Source organism: Scyliorhinus canicula, chromosome 1 (assembly GCF_902713615.1).
Source record: "Scyliorhinus canicula chromosome 1, sScyCan1.1, whole genome shotgun sequence".
In the NCBI taxonomy this organism is placed as follows: domain Eukaryota; kingdom Metazoa; phylum Chordata; class Chondrichthyes; order Carcharhiniformes; family Scyliorhinidae; genus Scyliorhinus; species Scyliorhinus canicula.
This window is the reverse complement of record NC_052146.1, coordinates 122,126,703-122,148,713: the sequence shown is the minus strand read 5'-3', so window position 1 is coordinate 122,148,713 and position 22,011 is coordinate 122,126,703.

Here is a 22,011-nt window from a genome sequence, read left to right as displayed (position 1 = left end):
TCCCAGCAGTGCAACACTCTCTCAATCCTGCACTAAAGTGTTATCCTAGATTTGAGTATTATTTCACTTTGAGGATATTGTCAATTTTAAAATGATTCATCTCTATATAATGCATATGTCTCATGGAAGGAACCTCATATTCATCAAAATTGATTCTGAGGATAGTTCTTCAGAAATGACTACAATCTGAAAAGTTCCCTGTGTTCACAGAATAGACCTTTGCGATGCTCATGTGGATGGACTGGAAATGCATAACAAATCCACATACATGGATTTCATAGAATTTACAGTGCAGAAGAAGGCCATTCGGCCCGTTCAGTCTGCACCAGAAAGAGAACCCTACTTAAGCCCACACCTCCACCCCATCCCCGTAACCCAGTGTCATCAGCTAACCTTTTAGACACTAAACGGCAATTTAGCACAGCAAATCCACCTAACCTGGACATCTTTGGACTGTGGAAGGAAACCAGAGCACCCGGCGGAAACCCAGGCAGACACGGGGAGGAAGTGAAAACTCCACACCTTCAGTCACCCGAGGCTGGAATTGAATCCGGGACCCTGGAGCTGTGAGGCAGCAGTGCTAACCACTGTGCCACCGTGCCGTCATTGGGTATAGTTTTTATTGCTTTACTCTCCCAGTCAATTAGTGAGGGAAAAATAACTCAGGATCAGCTGTCGGGAAAGGGTATGGTTCTACTTTGGAATGTGTATGCACTAGTATTCATCTAATTTGGAACGTGTGTAAAGAAAGACTTGCATTTATATAGTGCCTTTAACATTATGTTATATTATCTTTATTTTCACAAGTAGGCTTGCATTAACGCTGAAATGAAGTTACTGTAAAAAGACCCTAGTCGTCGCATTCCGGCACCTGAGGGAGAATTCAGAATGTCCAAATTACTTATCAGCACATTTTTCGGGACTTGTGGGAAGAAAGTGGAGCAGCTGGAGGCTGCAAACACGGGGAGAACGTGCAGACTCCACACAGACAGTAACCCAGCCAGGAATCGAACCTGGGACCCTGGCGCTGTGAAGCCACAGTGCTAACGACTGTGCTACGATGCAGCCTCATGACCTCAGGGTACCTCAATGCACATGAACAGCCATTGAAATACTTCTGAAGTGCATTCACACTTGTAACGTAGGAAAGCTCAGTCCATGTACAGCTCAGCTCCCACAAAATGTACAGATAATTTGCTTTTGTGATGTTGGCTGCAGGGTAAATATTGGTCCCAGGACACAGGGACAGTAAGGCTCAGAGCCCTAGGCTAGTGATGGAGTGAGTGCAGAAGAGATTTACAGGAATGGTTTTAGGGATGAGAAACGTTAGTTGTGATGGCAGTTTGGAGAGGTCGGGTGTAATGATGTACTTTCATAAATTTAATGAGAAACCCAAAAGGTATTTATTAATTTTTAAAAACTGTACAGGAGGAGGCATATCTTCTACATTTCTTCGACCTAAGGGAGGACTCCACCCCCTGGGGTGATTATCCACCCTCAGTCCTAATTGGTCCCCCAAGCAGGTGACCCTCCTCTGTTGGAATGCCCTTAAAGGGACAATCACCACAAATCACCACATTGGGACAGTTTAATTTGGAAAGAAAAAGGACAGAGAAGATTTGATGGAGATGTTCAAAATCATGAGGGGCTGGACAGAGGAGATAGGGAAAAATTATTCCTGCTTGTACTTTGTAAGGGGCAACAAAAGGAGTCCACACCGAGATGCAGAGAAAAACAAACTTATTTATTTATTTAATACGTTAACTATTATCTACAGCTCCAGTAGTTCCCAACGGGAAGCTTATACTCTGCAAGCTCCATGGAGTAGTAGATCATCCCTACCCCGTGAGTCCATGTGGGTTATAACGTCATAAAAGGATCAAGACCAAGAGGGCACAGATTTCAAGTGATTTGCAAAAGAAGCAAATGTGATGTGAGAAAAACCTTTTCACATAACGAGTGTTTCAGGTCTGGAATGCACTGACTGGAATTGTGGTGCAGGTAAGTTCAATCGAGGCATTTAGGAGGGTATTTGATGATTATTTGAATAGAAACAGAGTGCAGGGGTGCAGGGAAAAGGCAGAGGAATATCACTATATCAAAATTAGCATCTGGAGAATCAGTGCGAACATGATGGGCAAAATGGCCTCCTTCTGCACAGTAACAATTCTGTGATTCTGGGAATTAGACATGGGGCGGGATTCTCCGAACCCCCGCTGGGTCGGAGAATCGCCGGGGGTGGGGGGGGGGGGGGCGTGAATCCCGCTCCGACACTGGCTGCCGAATTCTCCAGCGCCAGTTTTCGGGCGGGGTCGGGGATCACGCCACGCTGGTCGGGGGCCATTGGCAGCACCTCCCCCCGACAGTTCTCTGGGCCCCGATGGACCGAGCGGCCGTGCGTTCCTGGCCAGTCCCGCCGACGTGAAATGGACATGGTCCATTCAGGTGGGACCTGGCTTGTCGCCATCTAGCCGGGTCCTCAGGGGGGCGCAGGGGCGATCCGGCCCTTGGGGGGCCCCCACGGTGGCCTGGCCTGTGATCGGGGCCCACCGATCTGCAGGTGGGCCTCTGCCGTCAAAGCATTCTTTCCCTCCGTGTTGGCCACTATATGGCTCTACTATGGCCGGCGCAGAGAAGAAACCCCCTGCGCATGTGCGGTAAACAGGCCGGCGGTTCTGCGCACGCGCCAGAACACGCTGGCAGTCCTGTGCATGCGCCAACTCATGCCGGCTGGCAGAGGCCCTTTGGCGCCGGTTGGCATGGCGCCACCTGCTCCAGCGCCGGCCTATCCCCCAGAAGTCCGGAGGATTCCGCAACTTCTGGGCATCCCCACACCGGCGTGATTCACCCCGCTCTTGGCGTTGATATGGGCCGACCCGCCGATTGCGGGAGAATCCCGCCCATGGTTCCTGCTCCTGATGATTGTTCACTATTTTCTGCTGGAAACTATATGACTGATCAGACCATACCAGCCTGCAGCAAATTTATCACCAACAGTCAGGTTTGGGACAATATTTGGCAGGTAACATTTGTGCCACATAATGCCAGGCAATAACCATCTCCAACAAGAGAGAATTTAATCATCTCTCCTTGACATCTAATATCAACGAACTCTACACCATCAATACTGCGTTGGTGAATATTGACCAGAAACTGAACTGGATCAGCCGTATAAATATAGTGAGTGGGTCAGAGGCTAGAAATTTTGCAGTGACTCCCCAAAGCCTATCCACTGTCAGCAAGACACCTCCCCTTAATGGGAGGTAATGGCAGAGTGCTAATGTCACTATTCTAGCAATTGTAAGGGTCCTTCCTGATGATTCCTTTATTTCCGCTTTCTTTATTTTTGCTGTTATCATTTTGATCCATGGAGGCTTAATGGGCATGTATCTTTACGTCAAGCAGCAGAGAGAATGATGAATTCAAAAAGTTGCAACATAGTATACAGTTTACGAACAGCAGGACTCAGACTCTGTGGCACTCGAGATGGGGTGGGATTTGGTTCGATTCGTTAGCTGGTGGCAAATGAATTGGCCAAGAGGCTGTATTCTGCCTGGTGACAGGTGATGATCTGGTCCTACTCGAGTGGGATAATTTCCAGAGGCCGAAACAAAGCAGAGTTGGAGGCCTGAATGCTGAGAGACAAGGACCTGCTCTCTCCCTCTCTTTCTCTCACTCTTCTCTTTCTCTTTATCTCCAGAAATGTTGTGTGCTGCTGTATTTCTGAACCTACAATGAATTAATCTACAGTGTAAACCATTAAAAACCTCAGCCTAAATGCTGGGTTAGAAGGAAAACATGTCTTAAAACAACCATCTGAAACAAAGACTCTTTATCCTTTTACTTATTATTTTCACCCCTCTCTTCCTTTCTGTGTTTGTTTGCCTTGTGTGTGTATGTATGTGGAGGGTGGGGGTAAATTAAAGTGGGGGATTAGGAATTAGATAATAGTTAACCAGTTGTATTTGCTGCGTATTTAATTATAGTTCTCGTTATAAATAAAAGTAATTGCATTCAAATTTGCCAACCTGGGGCAGCACGGTGGCACAGTGGTTAGCACAGCTGCTTATAGCACTGAGGACCCGGGTTCGATCCCAGCCCCAGGTCACTGTCTGTGTGGAGTTTGCACATTCTTCCCGTGTCTGTGTGGGTTTCACCCCCACAATCCAAAGATGTGCAGGTTAGGTGGATTGGCCATGCTAAATTGCCCCTCAATTGGAAAAAAATAATTGGGTACTCTAAATTTTAAAAAAAGAAGAAAAAAAATTATAAACCTGATGACTTAATTATTGGGCAGCCAAGGGCCAAAGACTTTGGGTATTTTTTGAAGAATTACTAGTTAATTCAATTATGTTGCGACCCTGGGTCAAGGGGGGCTGGAATTGACCGCAGCCTAGCCCAGGATGTCACAACACAATCTAGAGGCCCAGGCTAATGTTCTGGGGATGTAGGATTCAAATCCCACCATGACAGCTGGTGGAATTTAAATTAAATTAATAAATCTGGACTTAAACATTGGTCTCAGTAATAGACCATAAAACCATTGTATCAAACCATTCAAATTTAAAAGGCCCTCAGCACCGGAAAGAACAATGGTAAACCCAGCCATGTTGAACCTGCAAAGTTCTCCTTACTAACATCTGGGAGCTTGTGCCAAAATTGGGAGAGCTGTCTCACAGAGTTATCAAGCAACAGCCTGAAACAGTCATACTCACGGAATCATACCTTACAGACAATATCACAGACACCACCATCACCATCCCTGGTATGTCCTGTCCCACCAACAGGACAGACCCACCAGAGGTGGCGGTGACACAGTGGTTTGCAGTCAGGAGGGACATGCCCTGGGAGTCCTCAACAGCGACTGTGGACCCCATGATGTCTCATGGCATCAGGTCAAACACGGGCAAGGAAACCTCCTGCTGGTTAACTCGTATTGCCAGCCTCCTTAGCTGATGAATCAGCACTTCTCCATGCAGAACACCGATTGGAAGAAGCATTGAGGGTGGTAGAGGTACAGAATGTATTCTGTATTTATCATCAGGAGCAACGCGGTAACCACTGTTGACTGAGTTGGTTGAGTCCTAAAGGACGTAGTTGGTGGACTGGGTCTGCAGCAGGCTTCCATCTGGGAATTTCCCTCCCAGTCACTCTCCATCCTCACTTGGAAATATGTCGCCGTTTCTCTGCTGTCACTGGGTCAAAATCCTGGAACTCCCTCCCTAACAGCGCTGTGGGTGTGGCTGCGCCACTTGGGCTGCGGCAGTTCAAGAAGGTAACTCGCCATTACCCTGTCAAGGGCAATTTGGTATGAGTGATAATGCTGGCATTACAACAATGCCCACAATCTGAGAAAGAATAAATAACTCCAGGTATGTGATGGAAAACTCTCCACTTGCCTGGATTGGTGAAGTTCCAACAATACTGAAGAACCTCAACACCATCCAGGACCATGCAGTCTGCTTGATTAACACCCAATCCACCGACTTAGCATTCACTCCCTCTACCACTGGTGCACAGTGGTAGCAGTTTTTACCGTCTATGAGATTCACTGCAGCCTTTCACCATGGATCCTTCAACTGTACCTTCCAAACCCAGCACCTTGAAAGACAAGGGCAGCAGATGTGTGGGAACCCCACAACCTGCAAATTCCCCTCCACAGCACACATCATTCCTACTTGGGACATATCAATGGTCTTTCACTGTCCCTGTCTCGAAAACCTGGAACTATCCTCCTAACAGCACAGTCGGTAGATCTAGCCAGATAGACCGCAACAGATCAAGAAAGCGGGTAATCACAACCTTTAGGAGAGCAAATCCAAATGGGCATCAAATACTGGCTTTGCCAGAAATGCTCACATCCCATGAATGAAATTTTAAAATGTGTACAAGTCGCTTGGGAAAAGGGGATAGCAGGAATAGGCACGAATTTACATTTGGATCATCTCGCACCCTAGGCCACTTTGTCTTGAGGATCGTACATAAACATAATCTCAAAGCATCAGATGGTACTCACCCACAGGAACAGTAGCCAAATGAAGAATACATTACTTCAAGGAAAAGTTCTCTTCACATTTCCCTGGCAAATAACCATTGTTGTGGATGAAAATCGAACATTTAAGGCACAATCATTGATTATGGAACACTTGCTCCTTTCTCCTAATCTTAATTGAGACAAGTGTGTCCAAAAGTATTATAACAGGATTATAAAAGTCAAAAATTGGTTAGTGTATGAAATTGTTTTGATACATTTCAGAACATTCTGAGCTCACTCCCATTCTGAAACATTTCTGTCAAAATCATCTCCTCCTCCATCAGGAACATTCAAAAATCACAATCTCTGATCATGTGCAGACTAATTTGCCATTTTTATTTCTGATCATAGATGCCATCACGTTAGCATGAATCACATGCAAAGCTCTCTTGAGCTGCACTTTCCCCTTTTAATCGGCTATTACAGGCAGATTTATCTTACCTAATAAATCATCTCACAAAAAGAGACATAACTCCACAATGAATTATCACCTTCACATTAAAGTGAAGAACATCAAACTATCTCTGCAGCATGGACTTTGCTTGGCATGCTGGTCACATGTGCTTGTTATAGAGTGAGCTGTGTTATCATGAGGAGTACATCATACTTCAAAGTGTGTGTTTGAACAAAAGTGTGTTGCACTGTGGAATGAGATAGTGAATGATCTGTTATATGGGACTTGTTACAGTGAGACACTTGTTTATTGTGGGGAAGATTTCTGAAAGTGAGCACCTGTTATACTGAGGGGTTTGTTATAGTGAGGGACGTGTTATAGTAGGGCATATATTAGAGTGAGGGATGTGCTACAGTGAGGGACGTGTTATATGAGGGATGTGTTATAGTGAGGGATATGTTATAGTGAGGAATGTGTTATAGCGAGGATGCATTATTGTGAGGGACGTGTTATAGTCAGGGACGTATTATCGTGAGGGGTGTATAATAGAACATAGAACATAGAACAGTACAGCACAGAACAGGCCCTTCGGCCCTCGATGTTGTGCCGAGCAATGATCACCTTACTCAAACCCACGTATCCCCCTATACTCGTAACCCAACAACCCCCCCCCTTAACCTTACTTTTTAAGGACACTACGGGCAATTTAGCATGGCCAATCCACCTAACCCGCACATCTTTGGACTGTGGGAGGAAACCGGAGCACCCGGAGGAAACCCACGCACACACGGGGAGGACGTGCAGACTCCGCACAGACAGTGACCCAGCCGGGAATCGAACCTGGGACCCTGGAGCTGTGAAGCATTTATGCTAACCACCATGCTACCGTGCTGTATAGTGTTATAGTGAGGGATATGTTACAGTGAGTGCTGTGTTATAGTGAGGAATGTGTTATAGTGAGGTAAGTGTTGTAGTGAGGAATTTGTTATAGTGAGGGATGTGTTATAGTGAGGGATGTGTTACGGTGAGGAATGTATTATAGTGAGGGATATTTTATAGTGAGGGACGTGTTATAGTGAGGAATGTGTTATAGTGAGGGATGCATTATAGTGAGGGACGTGTTATAGCGAGGGATGTGTTATATTGAGGGATGTGTTATAGTGAGGAATGCATTATAGTGAGGGACGTGTTATAGTGAGGGATGTGTTATATTGAGGGATGCAGTACAGTGAGGGATGCGTTATAGTGAGGGATGCATTATAGTGAGGGACGTGTTATAGTGAGGGATATGTTACAGTGAGTGCTGTGTTATAGTGAAGAATGTATTATAGTGAGTTAAGTGTTGTAGTGAGGAATTTGTTATAGTGAGGGACGTGTTATCGTGAGGGATGTGTTATAGTGAGGGATGTGTTATGGTGAGGAATGTATTATAGTGAGGGATATTTTATAGTGAGGGACGTGTTATAGTGAGGAATGTGTTATAGTGAGGGATGCATTATAGTGAGGGACGTGTTATAGCGAGGGATGTGTTATATTGAGAGATGCAGTACAGTGAGGGATGTGTTATAGTGAGGGATGCATTATAGTGAGGGGCATGTTATAGTGAGGGATGTGTTATAGTCAGGGACTTGTTAAATTGAGCAATGTATTTTAGTGGATGTGTTATAGTGAGGGATGCATTATTGTGGGGCATATGCTATAGTGAGGGACATGTTATAATGAGGGATGTGCTATAGTGAGGAATGTGTTATAGCGAGGGTCGTATTATAGTGAAGGACTTGTTATAGTGAAGAGTATACTATAGTGAGGGACATGCTATTGTGATGCTCGTGTTGTGAGTACCGTGTTATAGGATTGACGTGTTATTGTGAGGGATATGTTATCATGACTGTCGTGTTATTTTATAGTAAGGGACATTTTACATTGGGGGCGTGTTATAGTGAGGGATGTGTTATAACGCGGAGCCAGTTACTGTATAGTGAGGGGTGTGGTATAATGAGGTATGTGTTCTAGTGAGGGGTGTGTTATAGTGAGGGATGTGTTATAGCGGGGAGCCTGTTACTGCATATTGAGGGATGTGTTATAGTGAGGGATATGTTGTAGCAAGGAGCCTGTTATGGAATAGTGAGGAATATGGTACTATATAATGAGTGACATGTTATAGTGAGGGATGTGTTTCAGAGAGGAGCCTGTTACTGTATATTGAAGAGTGTGTTATAGTGAGGGATATGTTACAGCAAGGAGCCTGTTACTGTGTAATGAGGAATATGTTACGATATAATGATGGACATGTTATAGTGAAGTATATGTAACTATATAATAAGGAACATGTTATAGTGAGGGATCAATAAACATGCCTTGTCGCCAACTTCAGGAGAGCACCCCCTACTGTGTAATGTATACACTTCCTACTCCCATCAATCTGTCTTCTGACTTCACGACACAGGTGTTGGCACTGAATCTGTGGTCAGTTCATGCTCATTGACAACTGAAACTGCCGGATGTTTTTCCAGATTGAAACTTCAAAACCAAGACAGAGAGGAAGAGACATTACCCCACCAGTCTGGGCTGGATTTGAACTTAGATCCTCGGGGCGAATGGCTGGTACCTCTTTTACTGTGCCACCTATTGCAAGGGGCTCTAATTCTCTTAATGCCTGTGATCTTTATTGGAATGCTAGCATAGTGATTATGGTGCTGTCCTGCTGACCCAAAGGTTATGAATTCAATTTCTGGTGCAACAAGTTACGAAATTGAATTTAATCAATCTGATCATTTATTGATTTACAGCAGCATGAAAGGTAGGATTGTTACCTAGGACTAGCCGGTTTAAGACAAGGAAGAGAACCTCATGCCCTTACCCAATCTCACCAGTGAGATTGCCTCATAACTACAGATGGATAACATTCCTCCGAGTGAGTATGCTCTTGGCTTTGCTTTTTGACCATGAAATTCCTCACAACGTTTGTGCAAGACCCGTTTTGTGGCAGGGATCACTGGACACGCAGGAGCAGGAATCAACTTGTTTCCTCGAACTGTGATAAATGCCAATCTTGGACTGCCACCTACTGGACTTGTACAACTTTACAGTTCATCGTTTCTAAGGTTTTACTTATATTTTGTGCAGCATTTGATTAACTTTTACGATTAATTGCATTTCTTCCATGCCTTTATATTGCTTCCCACTAGCACAATTGTGCATGGTAATTTCCCCTCCCTGAGCTCAAATGATCTATATTACAGTTCACAGAGAACTCCATTTTTAAAGATACTGCTTACATTTATTATGTAATGTAACTGATCATAATGTTACTGTAATGGGTCCCTCAAGCCCTCGCCCATGCATATGGTGTTCTCTATTATGTCAACTGGGGCTATTAGCAGTGTCATATAGGGTGTATTGAATACTATACTTAACTCAGTGTTGAGAGAGGAGGACAGAAACTTCACTTCCTCTGGACCTTGGAGCTTTTGCGTATGTACAGGCCAGGAGTGGCCTGCACATGTGTAGTTCTGCAGTGTAAGTTCTTCAAACCCAGGATAAGCCCAGAGTGCTTGTATATAATGAGAGAAGAAACAAAACAGGCCTAAGACCTCGGTCAGATGGCCGGGAGCAATGTGCCAAGGAAAACTGGTATCCTAGTCAGAGGGAGAGGGGATAGGGGGAGCGCCCAAAAGAAGAGTCCCAAAGAGGTGGCAGGGACAGGAAAATGTCCCAGTTCAGTAAAATAAAGATGAGCAAAGAAACAGGGTCTCGGCAGGGAAAGGGCTATGGGGAGCAGACTTTATGTGAAGAAAGCAGCCGGAAGTTGGTGATTCCATGCTGCAAACTATTGGGTCAAAGGTACCCCCTTGGAGCAGTAGTGTTCTGCTCAGCATGGCTGAAGAGCTGAAGTTATATGTGCAAGTTGGTGTTTGGGTGCATACTCAGGAATCCAGTGGAACAAAATTTCGGGAGACAACATTGAAATCCTGCGAGGTGGGCCATCGCTGATGCTCTCTGAGTTAGAGGAACGTTTGGAGAGAATTTTCTAGTTTAATCTTTGAAGATGAAGACTGGAGTTCCTTGTGAAAGGAACAAAATTTCAGTACGATTGGTTGACTCACAATGTTTGCTGATGCCTGGGTGTGTTCTTGAGAAATCCACAGAATCTGTCTTGGTTGCATCTGCCATTATTGTGAGTGAGATAGGCACGACAACAATTTGCTTGTTAATTCACATGTACCTGATACGTGCCCAGAATATTCGAGTATAAGATAGATATTTTGTCTGCCCTTCCATGAAGTGCCAATCAGTTTCCTACCAGGAATTCCAGCTGCTCCATTCTTGCCAGACCTACTGAGTCAGGCTGAGCGGAACTTTGTAGTGTAGCCCACCCTGAAGGCCTTCAGTCAAATGCTGGCGGGTCAGAGGTAAGGAAGCCATATCCTCTTTATAAAAGCACTAGTTGCCATAAAGCAGCTAAGATTAAAGGTCCAGCCACTTTCAGAAGCCAGGGAGAAGATAGGTTTGTGAGGTACAATAGAGCATGATTGGGGGAAGCAGGGTTGGAGGGTCAGTAGGCCAGAGGGGGTGGGGGTCAGGGGGTGGGGATGGGTGGTCACTGTGAGGTGTCAGGTGATTTGGGGGCTCAGGCAGTCAAGGGGGTCAGTTGGACAGTTGGGGATTATTGTGCTCAGTGGGGAGTTGCAAGTGGGGTGGGGTTGGGTGGGCAAGTAGGCCGGTCAGCGGGGAGGGGGGGGGGTGGGAGGGGGGGGGTCAGCGGTTCAGCGAGCTCTGTAGGGGTTCGGGGAGCAGAGGGCAGGGGTTGGGTGGGGTGGGAATAGATCAGTATTATAGATACCCATGTGCTAGATGTAATTTTAATTCTTCTAACATTTCCTGGGTAACTATTCTTGTGAGATAGTTGGGACCATCCAAAGTTTGTTATTTACATCGTACACCCGGATGGTTAGGATTGTGGGGTACTTTCCCAATGGAAGTTAGTACTTGCTGGACAATTGCCAGTCAATCCATACCACTGGAGGGTGTTTTCCAAGAACAGCTTTGAGATACCCCACCTGACCCCATCCCCCATTATGACACCGGGAAGCTCGAAAGTTTCGGCATTATAAATTTCTTCATCTGCCTGTAAAGTTTAGTTTTTGTTTGTTCAAAACCCACAAAATCTTGTGGCTTTATTTACTTCGTAAATGTCTTAAATCTCAAATTTTGTCCACTTTAAAATAAACGTTCTTGGTCCCCAAACAAATCTGACCAAAAACATGGGGGTTCTGGTTAAGGACCGCAACAATGCGTTCTGCCTTTTACCACCTTGCTGTAACTGGCCTCTTTCGATGTATATTGGATAACACTCCAGTGCCTTTCAGTCATTGACAGTCAGCTAGTCAACCAATGCGATACAAACAAGTTGTCCAAAGGCCAGTTTGGGTCCAATATTTTGGACAAATTACATAATCTCAGCAGAAGATGGAAAGCTTTTCTTTCCCGTTGCCACTTTTGTCCACCTCTTTCTTTTCTTTCCCTGAAAGTGCAGAATTGTGGCGGCACGGTACCAGTGGTTAGCACTGTTGCTGCACAGCGCCAGATACCGCTTGGGTCACTGTCTGTGCGGAGTCTGCACCTACTCTCCCTGTCTGCGTGGGTTTCCTCCAGGTCCTCCAGGTCCTCCCACAAGTCCCAAAAGACGTGCTCGTTAAGTGAATTGGACATTCTGAATTCCCCTCTGTGTACCCGCACAGGCCCCGGAAAGTGGCCACTAAGGGCTTTTCACAGTAACGCCATTGCAGTGTTAATGTAAACCTACTTGTGAAAATAATAAAGGTTATTAGATTATTATTAGATTATTAGAATCATAGAATTTACACTGCAGAAGGAGGCCATTCAGCCCATCAAGTCTGCTCCGGCCCTTGGAAAAGGGCATCCTACTTAAACCCATACCTCCACCCTATGCCCATAACCCAGTAACCTTTTGAACACTAAGGGGCAATTTAAATCGCACAGCCAATCCATCTAACCTGCACATCTTTGGACCGGAGGAACCCTCGAGCTATGAGGCAGCAATGCTAACTACTGTGCCACCGTGCCGCCTTATTAATCCTTCCATTCCATGGTCCTGGACATCTTTGATTACTCATTACTCAAGCCAACATGGTTCATGTGTGATACCTGATGGCAAGTGTCAGGATAGTAGACAGCATCTGTATTGAGATGTAAACTGAAAAGGGATTCAACAGGCAAAGAGAAACTATTTCCTCTGTTGACAGATCTTGCGGTGGTGACATTTGGTTATAAGGTTGTAGGTTTGATTACCAAGCTAGGACAACAGCAACCTTTAATTAAAGTAGGAGAGAAGACAAAGCAGATCAAGACATATTGTAGTTAAACAAATTCCAGAACAGGGGCGGGGCACAATGTTTAATTTGGAAGCAGGCTTTTCAGAAGTAAAATCAGGAAGCACTTTTCTCCCAAAGGGTAGTAGAAATTCTGGAACACAATTCCGCACAAATGTTTTTGAAAAATCTTTTTGTTTGTCATATTTGCATCATTTGCTCCGTTCAAACAGGAAAAAACTGAAAAACAACAACAAAACCCCACCAATATGCAATGCAAAACATCGACTCGCAAGCTAAAAACAAAAAACAAACAAGCAAACCCCCCTTTCATGTTCAATGGCAACCATTTCCCAAAGGTGCATGATGAGCAAACCCTATGAATTTTAGAACCCCTCCTTCACCCCTCCTTAACTCAAACTTCACCTTCTCCAGGGTCAATTCCAGCAGGTCCCCTGCCATGCGAGGCACAGGGCAGAGAAGCTGACCTCCACCCCAACAGGATCCGCCTACGAGCAATCAGCGAGGCAAAGGCTAAAACATCTGCCCCCACACCCGCCTGCAAATTGGGCAGGTCCAACACCCCAAAAATGGCCTCGAGTGGGCCAGGCTCCAAGTCCACATGTATCACCCCTGAGAAGATGTTAAATACCTCCCTCCAATACATTTCCAGCTTCGGGCAGGACCAAAACACATGTACGTGGTTTGCGGGGAACCTCCCACAGACATTCTCCACCCACTGAAAAAGCCGGCTAATCCTTGCTTTTGTGATGTGCGCTTATATACGATCTTCAATTGTATCAGCACCAACCTCACTCATGAGGTTGAGGCATTCGCAGCACCTCACACCTCAGACCCTCTTCCATCACCTCCTCCAGCTCTTCCTCCCATTTAGCTTTAATCCCCTCCATGGATACCTTAATCCTCCTCCCAAATTGTCCCATCGATCGGTGATACCAGCTCCACCTCCAAGCCCCTCGCCGACAACGCCTCCAACAGCGAGGGGGCCAACACTACTGGGACGGTTGGGAAATCCTTCCTCACAAACTTGGGTAGGTACCTAAACCCTTCCTCCTGCACCAATCCGTACTTCTCTCCCAGTTTCCTCCAACCTCTCAAATCGCCTCCCCAGGAACAGATCCTTTACTGCCCTAATCCCGTACCAGCCTCCCAGGACAGGCGCCGGAATGTGGCGACTAGGGGATTTTCACAGTAACTTCATTGAAGCCTACTCGTGACAATAAGCGATTTTCATTTCATTTCCTCCTACCTCCGAAACCTTGCATCCAGCTTCCCAGCCTCGAACAAATGATTCCCCCTAATTGGCATCGCCCCCGATCCGGCCCCCAGCTTAAAGTGCTGTCTAAACTGCCTCCAGACCTTCAAAGTTGCCACCACCATCGTGCTCCCTGAATACTTGCCCCTCTACACGAGCCCTACTCCATCGTAACCCAACAGGACCCACTCCCCTCCACATAACTCAGCCCTCCACTTTATCAGTGTTCACCACCTTGTAACAATACAATAGGTTTGGGAGGATCAGCCCACCCCCCTCCCCCTCATCTGTCGCCCTCTCTGCAGGACCACCCTCCTACTCCTGGCTATCCCCCCCCCCCCCCCCCCCCCCCCTCACAAATAAATGAGGTGACCACCTTATCTACATCCTTGAAAAAAGATTTGGGTAGAAAGACCGGCAGGCACTGAAATAGGAACAGAAATTGCGGTAGCACATTCATTTTAACCGGTCGCACCCGGCCCACCAACGACAGAGGGATGTTGTCCCATCTTGCCAAATCGGCTTTCACCCTCTCCACCAAGCTAGTAAAGTTATATCTTCGGAGTACCCACCTAATCACACGTCACCTCCCTCAAGTACCTGAAGTGAGTTTTTTTTTAATAAATTTTAGTGTACCCAATCATTTTTCCAATTAAGGGGCAATTTAGAGTGGCCAATCCACCTAGCTTGCACCTTTTTGGGTTGTGAGGGCGAAACCCACGCAAACACGGGGAGAATGTGCAAACTCCACACGGACAGTGACCCAGAGCCGGGATCGAACCTGGGACCTCGGCGCCGTGAGGCAGCAGTGCTACTCACTGCGCCACCGTGCTGCCCTTACCTGAAGTGAGTTGCCGCCCTACGAAATGACAGCCCCTCACCCTCGTCCCCGCTCCCTCTTGAGACACCATAAAATTCTCGCTCTTACCTATGTTCAATTTATCCCCCGAGAACCACCCGAATCTTTGGAACAGCCCAATTATATTCCCCACCAATGTACTTGGCTCTGAGATGTACAGTAGCAAAACAACAGCATGCAAGGATACCCTTTGTTCCATCACCCCTCTCAACTTCCCCTTACACAAGCCCAAGCTCCTTGGAGCAATGGCCAGCAACTCTATCGCTAATGTAAACAGCAGGGAGACATAGGACACCCCTGCCTGGTACCCCGGTGCAGAACAAAATACCCCTCCTCATATTATTTGTGCAAACACCCACCATTGACTACCAATACAGCAGCCGTACCAATACCATGCCGTAAACCTCGGCCCGATCCCAAATCTTTCCAAGACCGCCATCAAATAACCCCTCTCTACCCAATCAAATGTCTTCTCCACATCCAGTGCCACGACCATCTCTGTCTCCTTTCCAGCCTCGGTGACATGATCACATTTGACAACCTTCTGACATTCAATAACAGCTGCCTTCCCTTCACAAACCCCGTCTGATCCTCTCCTATGACTTTCGGGAGACACCCCTCCAACCTTGCCGCCAGCACTGTAACATTATATGAATGTACAGCATGTAAAGAGTTAATGTTATGTTAAGCCTAGCCACTAGAGGGAGCTATGGGACAGTGCTATATATTGCATAGGCTCTTGGATTTATGGGCAGATTAGGTTGCAGCTCGAGGAGATTAGATTCAAAGTGCATTGCAGAGTTAGTTAAAATATAATTGTTATAGTTAGATAGTGTTAGTAAGTGTAGTTTAATTCTTATAGGTATGTTTTCTATTTGGAATAAGTGTCAAACTTACATTTAGTAGTGTTGAAATAAAGTTAATTTAGTTCTTTAAAAAGAGCTTTGCGTATCTTTGTGATCACTACGTTTACCATCCTGGAAACCCCTCACAAAGATCGCCATAAGCACCTTTGCCAGCATCTTGGCATCTTCATTTATTAGGGATATGGGCCTATACGACCCACACTCTATCATGCCCTTGCCCTTTTATAACAGCAGGGAAATCAAACCTCTCCCAATGTTTGCAGCAAAACCCCCCTACCTAATGCCTCCACAAATATTCCACCATCAGCAGCGCCAACCTGTCCTTAAACTTCTTATAATACTCCACTGGGAACCCATCTGGCCCTGTCGCCTTCCCTGACTGCATTCTCCTGATTGCCTCATTTACCTCCTGCTCCCCCACTGCCCTGTCCAGCCCTGCCCTAACTTCCTCCCCCAACTTCGGGTACTCCAACCTGTCCAGAAGCTCCCTAAATAAATAAAAGCAAATTACTGCGGATGCTGGAACCTGAAACCAAAGAGAAAATGCTGGAAAAACTCAGCAGGTCTGGCAGCATCTGTAGGGAGAGAAAAGAGCTATCGTTTCGAGTCCTGCTTTGACAAAGGGTCATCTCGACTTTAAACGTTAGTTCTTTTCTCTCCCTACAGATGCTGTCAGACCTGCTGAGATTTTCCAGCATTTTCTCTTTGGTTCCAGAAATTCCCTCATCTGTCGCTCCACTCCCGGCAGCTCCGACCTATACAACTTCTCATAAAACTCCTCAAAAACTTTATTAATCTGCTCTGGGGCCACCACTAACCTCCCCATCCTGCCTGTACTTGAACTATCTCCCTCGCCGCTGCCTCCCCCCGCAGCTGGCCAGCCAGCCCCACCTTCTCCCCATATTCGTAGACTGCTGCCCTCGCCCATCTCAATTTGCTCACCGCCTCCCCCGTGGACAACCGATCAAACTTCACCTGAAGCTCCTTCCTCCTGTCCAGGAGGGCCGAGTCAGTATCTCCCACATACCTCCTGTCCACCTCCAACATCTCCTCCATCAACTCCTCATTCCTCCTTCTCTTCCTTGTCCACCTTAGCCTTAAACGAGATCGCCTCCCCTCTCACGACTGCCTTCAGAGCCTCCCACACCACCGCCTGCGAAACTGCCCCAGTACAATTAAATCCCACATATTCCTCAATCACCCTCCCAATCTTATCACAAAAATTTTGGTTCCCCAACAACTCTACTTCCATTCTCCACCCAGCCTCTGGGCCACCCCTTTTGCAAGACCACATCCACCCAATGTGGCGTATGGAATGAGATCGCTATCGCAGAATATTCCGACCCCTTGACTCCAGACAATAATGCCTTCCCCACCACAGAAAAGTCTATTCTCGAATACAATTTATGTACCCAGCAGAAAAACGAGTACTCCCACTCCCTAGGGTGCAGGATCCTCCACGTGTCCACTTCTCTCATCCCTCTTATAAGCCCAGTCAGTGCCTTTGCCCTGCCCCCCACCCTGAATGGGCCAGCGAACGCGGCTGTGACCTGTCCATCCTTGGCTCTTGCACCATATTCCAGTCCCTCGTTACTATTAACTCATGATTGCCCAAGTCCGGGTTGGCACCCAGCACCCTCTTCGCAAGCCCTACATCGTTGGAGCCGTGTACGCTCATCAGCACCACCAACCTCCCCTCCAAAGCCCCCGTCACAATCACATACCTGTCCCCTGGTCCGCCACCACCTTCTCCATCTGAAACCTCACCCTCTTGCCCACCAATACCGCTACTCCCCAAGCTTTACTATCGAACCCAGAGTGTGATACCTGACTCAGCCAGACCCTCCTGAGCCTCACCTGATCCTTCACCCTCAGTTGGTCTCCTGCAGAAACTCCTCATCGGCCTTTAAGCTCTTTAAATGCGCAAACGTACCAGACCTCTGCACCGGTCCTCCCAATCCCTTCACATTTCTGATTAGGGGTCTCTCAACCCCCCCCCCAAGTCGCTCCTATCCGCTGTCATCATAACCACGGGCCCTACCCATTGGACCTGACCCGCCCTGTCCCTTTGTTTCCCTTGAACCCTTCCCCCCTCCCAGAATCTCCTCATCGACATCCTCGTGAAAACACCTCTCCCAGTATCAATCCCATCCCCCCACCTTTCACACCTCCCAATAAAACCTGTTCGATCAGGTTCCAATGACCGCAGCCACATCCCCATCACACTCCCTTTCACTAGCCAACCTACACTTGCTCGTGTGGAGACCCCTGCCCAGGGCCCCCTCCTCCCAATCCCCTCCCCCATCCCAGGTCCCTGAACGGTGGCCTAGGGGCGGCACGGTGGTGCAGTGGTTAGCACTGCTGCCTCACAGCACCAGGGTTTGATTCTGACCTTGGGTGACTGACTGTGTAGAGTTTGCACATTCTCTTTGTGTCTGCGTGGGTTTCTTCCAGGTGCTCCGATTTCCTCTCAGAGTCCAAAGATGTGCAGCTTAGGGGGGTTGGCCATGATAAATGCTCATAAGTGTGCAAAGGTTCAGTGGGGTTGCAGAGATAGGGCGAGGATTGGGTCTGAGTAGGGTGGTCTTTCAAAGGGTTGGTGCAGACCCGATGGGCTGAATGGCCTTTTCTGCACTGTAGGGATTTTATGATTCTATGAAACCAGAAGACAAACAAACAAAACCAGTACAAAAAAAAGTGCCTCAGGAAACAGCCATAACCCCAAAGTTTACTAACCTCCTACCCCACACCACAGGGTACACTACCCTTCCCCACCAACCAACTCAAAGAACCAAACTCCTAATCATTCCACTTCCTCATGCAAAACCAATTAATATCCTTAAACAACAGACAAGAAATGAAACTAATTCGAGTCCTTCAGCCTTCACGAATGCCTCCACCGCCTCCACAGTCTCAAAGTAGAGGACCTTCGATTTGTAGGTCACCCTCAGCTTCGCCAGGTAGGCCACGCTGAACTCCATAGCATTACTGTAGAGTACCGTCTTCACCCTTCCAAAGGACGCCCGCCTTTGTGCCAGCTCCACAGTTAAGTCCTGGTGTATATGAATACCAGCTCCTTCCCCCTTCACCTCACGCCTTAGCTTCACCCAACTCAGGACCTTCTCCTTAATGTGGTATTTATGAAAACAAATTATGATAGCCCTTGGTGGCTCATTTGTCTTTGATTGGGCCTGAGTGATCGATGAGCCCTTTCCAGTTCATACCGGAAGGGTTCTTCCCCCCCCCCCTCTCCTAGCAACTCCACCAGCACCCTTGTAAAATATTCAGCCGGCCTTGGGCTCTCCATCCCCTCGGGCCCATAATTCTGATGTTCTGCCACCTCAAACTGTTCTCCAGGAACTCCACCTTGGCTCTCAGTCCTTTGGTAGCCTCCACCAGCCTCCACAGCTCCTCACCCATCGAGGTGAACCGGTCACTAGCTGCGACAGAGCTTCCTCCACCGCCTTGAACTTCTCTCCTTGCTCCCGTATCTCGGCTGATGTCTTCAATGCCATCGCCTTCACAGGGGCTGTCGCCTCCTCCACCATCTTCATCACTGCCATCATCTCTTTCCGCATTCACCTCCATGTGTTTGGTAAACTGCTTTTTGAACACTCCAGCCATCACCTCGGTCATCTTCTCTACTGTGAAGGGCGCAGCCACACCCAGAAACCCAGCCTCCGCCATCTTTCCTGCAGCGGGCTGACCCGTTTGCTCGACGACAAACCTTCGCTCACCCCCTTCTTCCTGAGGGTTTTTTTCTGGTTCTTCGACATTCTCCTCCTTCCTTATGTCTTCCTGCATCAGCTCATCCAAAATCCACACCTGGGACCGGGCATTAAATTCCAAAAAATCGTGCCTCGAGCAGGAGCCTCCCAACCTCTGACTTCCACCTACATACTGCCACCGGAAGTCCTCCAATCCCCCCAAAGCTGTGGAACGTTTTAGTAAATGGGAACTTTGAAGACTGAAATTCATAGAGTTTCTTTAGTTAAAGATATCGAAGGGTTTCTCCTTTTTCTTAGGCAGTTCGTTGTAGTCGAGAGTGACTTGCTTACACATTAAAGATTGGTCCTCACGTGACTGAGAAGTCCAATGCACCCTTACCATCTCTTTCACGCGTGGGGCACACGTGGTTGGAGGAATGGATGGGTTGCCACACTATCCTTTTGTTGTCAATGATTGGCTTCAGCTTGGTCTTGGTGATGAAACCCGAGGTGTTCAGCTCCTTCCCGAATGTTTTTCCTCCACTTTGGCCAGTCTTGGGCCAGGGATTACCAGATGTCAGTGGACTTGTTGCATTTTTTCAAGGAGGCTTTGAGCATGTCGGTGAAGTGTTTCCTCTGCCCACCTCACCTGCTCTGCCGAAGTTCAGAGTAGAGCACTTGCTTTGGAGCTTTGTATCAGGCATATGTGGCCTGTCCAGCAGAGCTGATCGAGTGTGGTCAATGCTTCAATGCTAGGAATGTTGGCCTGAGCAAGAATACTGACGTGGGTGCATCTATCCTGTTAATGGATTTGCAGAAGTTTGCAGAGGCTGTGCTGGTGGTGCCTCTACAGGGTCCAATGTACATAGTCCACATATCAGCGCCATATAGGAGGGCAGCTATCACGATTGCTCTGTAGACCATGAGCTTGCTGCCGTGTCTGAAGTCCTGGTCTGCAAACAATTTCTTCCTCAGGCGACTGAGGGCTGTACTGGCACACTGAAGGTGGTGTTGAACCTTATTGTTGATGTCTGCCCTTGTGGACAGTAAGCTCCCAAGTATGGACAGTGGTCCATGTTGTCGAAGGCCTTAGATTTTGATAACTGGGGGCATTGTGTGGTGGCGGCAGGTTGATAGTGGACCTTTGTCTTACATTTGTATGGTGTAAGGCCCATGTTCACATATGCCTCGGTGGAGGTGTTGACAGTGGCTTGGAGTTCAGTGTATGCAAACATAAGCATCATCTGCATAATGCAGTTCAAAGGCAGAGTATGGGGGGAGTTAGAATTTAGCCTGTAGGTGGTGGAGGATGAACAGATTCCCCGTTTGCTCTGTAGTCTAGCTCCACTCCAGCAGGGAGCTAGCTGAAGGTGAGATGAAGCATTGCAGTAAGGAACATCAAGAAGATTGTTGGTGCGACAGCACAGCCTTTCTTGATCCCAGCCAAAAGTGAATTGGGTCTGTGGTGGACCTGTTGGTCGGGATCATAGTTTCTATGTCACCGTGGAACAAGGGCACGATGATGACAAACTTTGTGGCAGCCAAAAGGGATGAGGATGCTCCATAATTCCTCATGATTGACAGTGTTGAAGGCCTTGGTGAGGTCAAAGAAAGCCATGTACAAGGTGCTGTTCCCTGCATTTCTCTTGTAGTTGCTACGTGGTGAAGATTACATCTATTGTGCCCGTAGTGGGTGGAATCCGCATTGTGAACATGGAAGAGATTTTCAGCCACAAGGTGAAGGTAGTTTTGGAGGACTGTTGCGATGACTTTCCCTATGGCTGACAGCAGGGAAATTCCTCTGTAGTTACTGCAGTTGGACTTGTCACCTTGCTTGAAGCTCAGGCACTTAACTCATCAATCAACAGTTCCAATGCACCACAGCAAAAAACCGCACCAACCTCCTCAGAAGACAAACATGGGACACAACCGTCAGAGTACCCTTCATCGTCTAGTACTTTCCCGGACCGGAGAAACTATGACATCTTCTTTGTAGCCTTCAACACGTCATCAATGAAGATGAACATCTTGCCAAGGCCATCCATACCCCCCCCCCCCCCACTACTTGCCTTCAAACAAGTGTTTGTGGAACCCACCTCTTCATTCACCTGATGAAGGAGCTGCGCTCCGAAAACTAGTGATTCGAAACAAACTTGTTGAACTTTAACCTGGTGTTGTAAGACTTCTTACTGTGCCCACCCCAGTCCAATGCTGGCATCTCCACATCATTTCTTGAAGATAGTCATGGTCATGGCATTCCAAAATCTTCAGCAATGTTATCCTTACAGATATGGGAAATAAGGTCATGTATTCATGCCAATATTGTTTCTCCACCATGTTTCAGTGCATTAGCGGGAATTCTGTTGCTGTTGCTACTTTGCGGCCACATAGATGTTGATTGCAGAGTGGATTAGACAGTGGTCTATTCAGCAGTCACTGGCTCATTTCCTTTGTGAACCCTCGCTTTGAAAATGACGTAGGAGTGGACTCTTCATTGCCCAATGCCAGTAACGGGATTCCTAATCAGGAGAATGGCGGGTCAC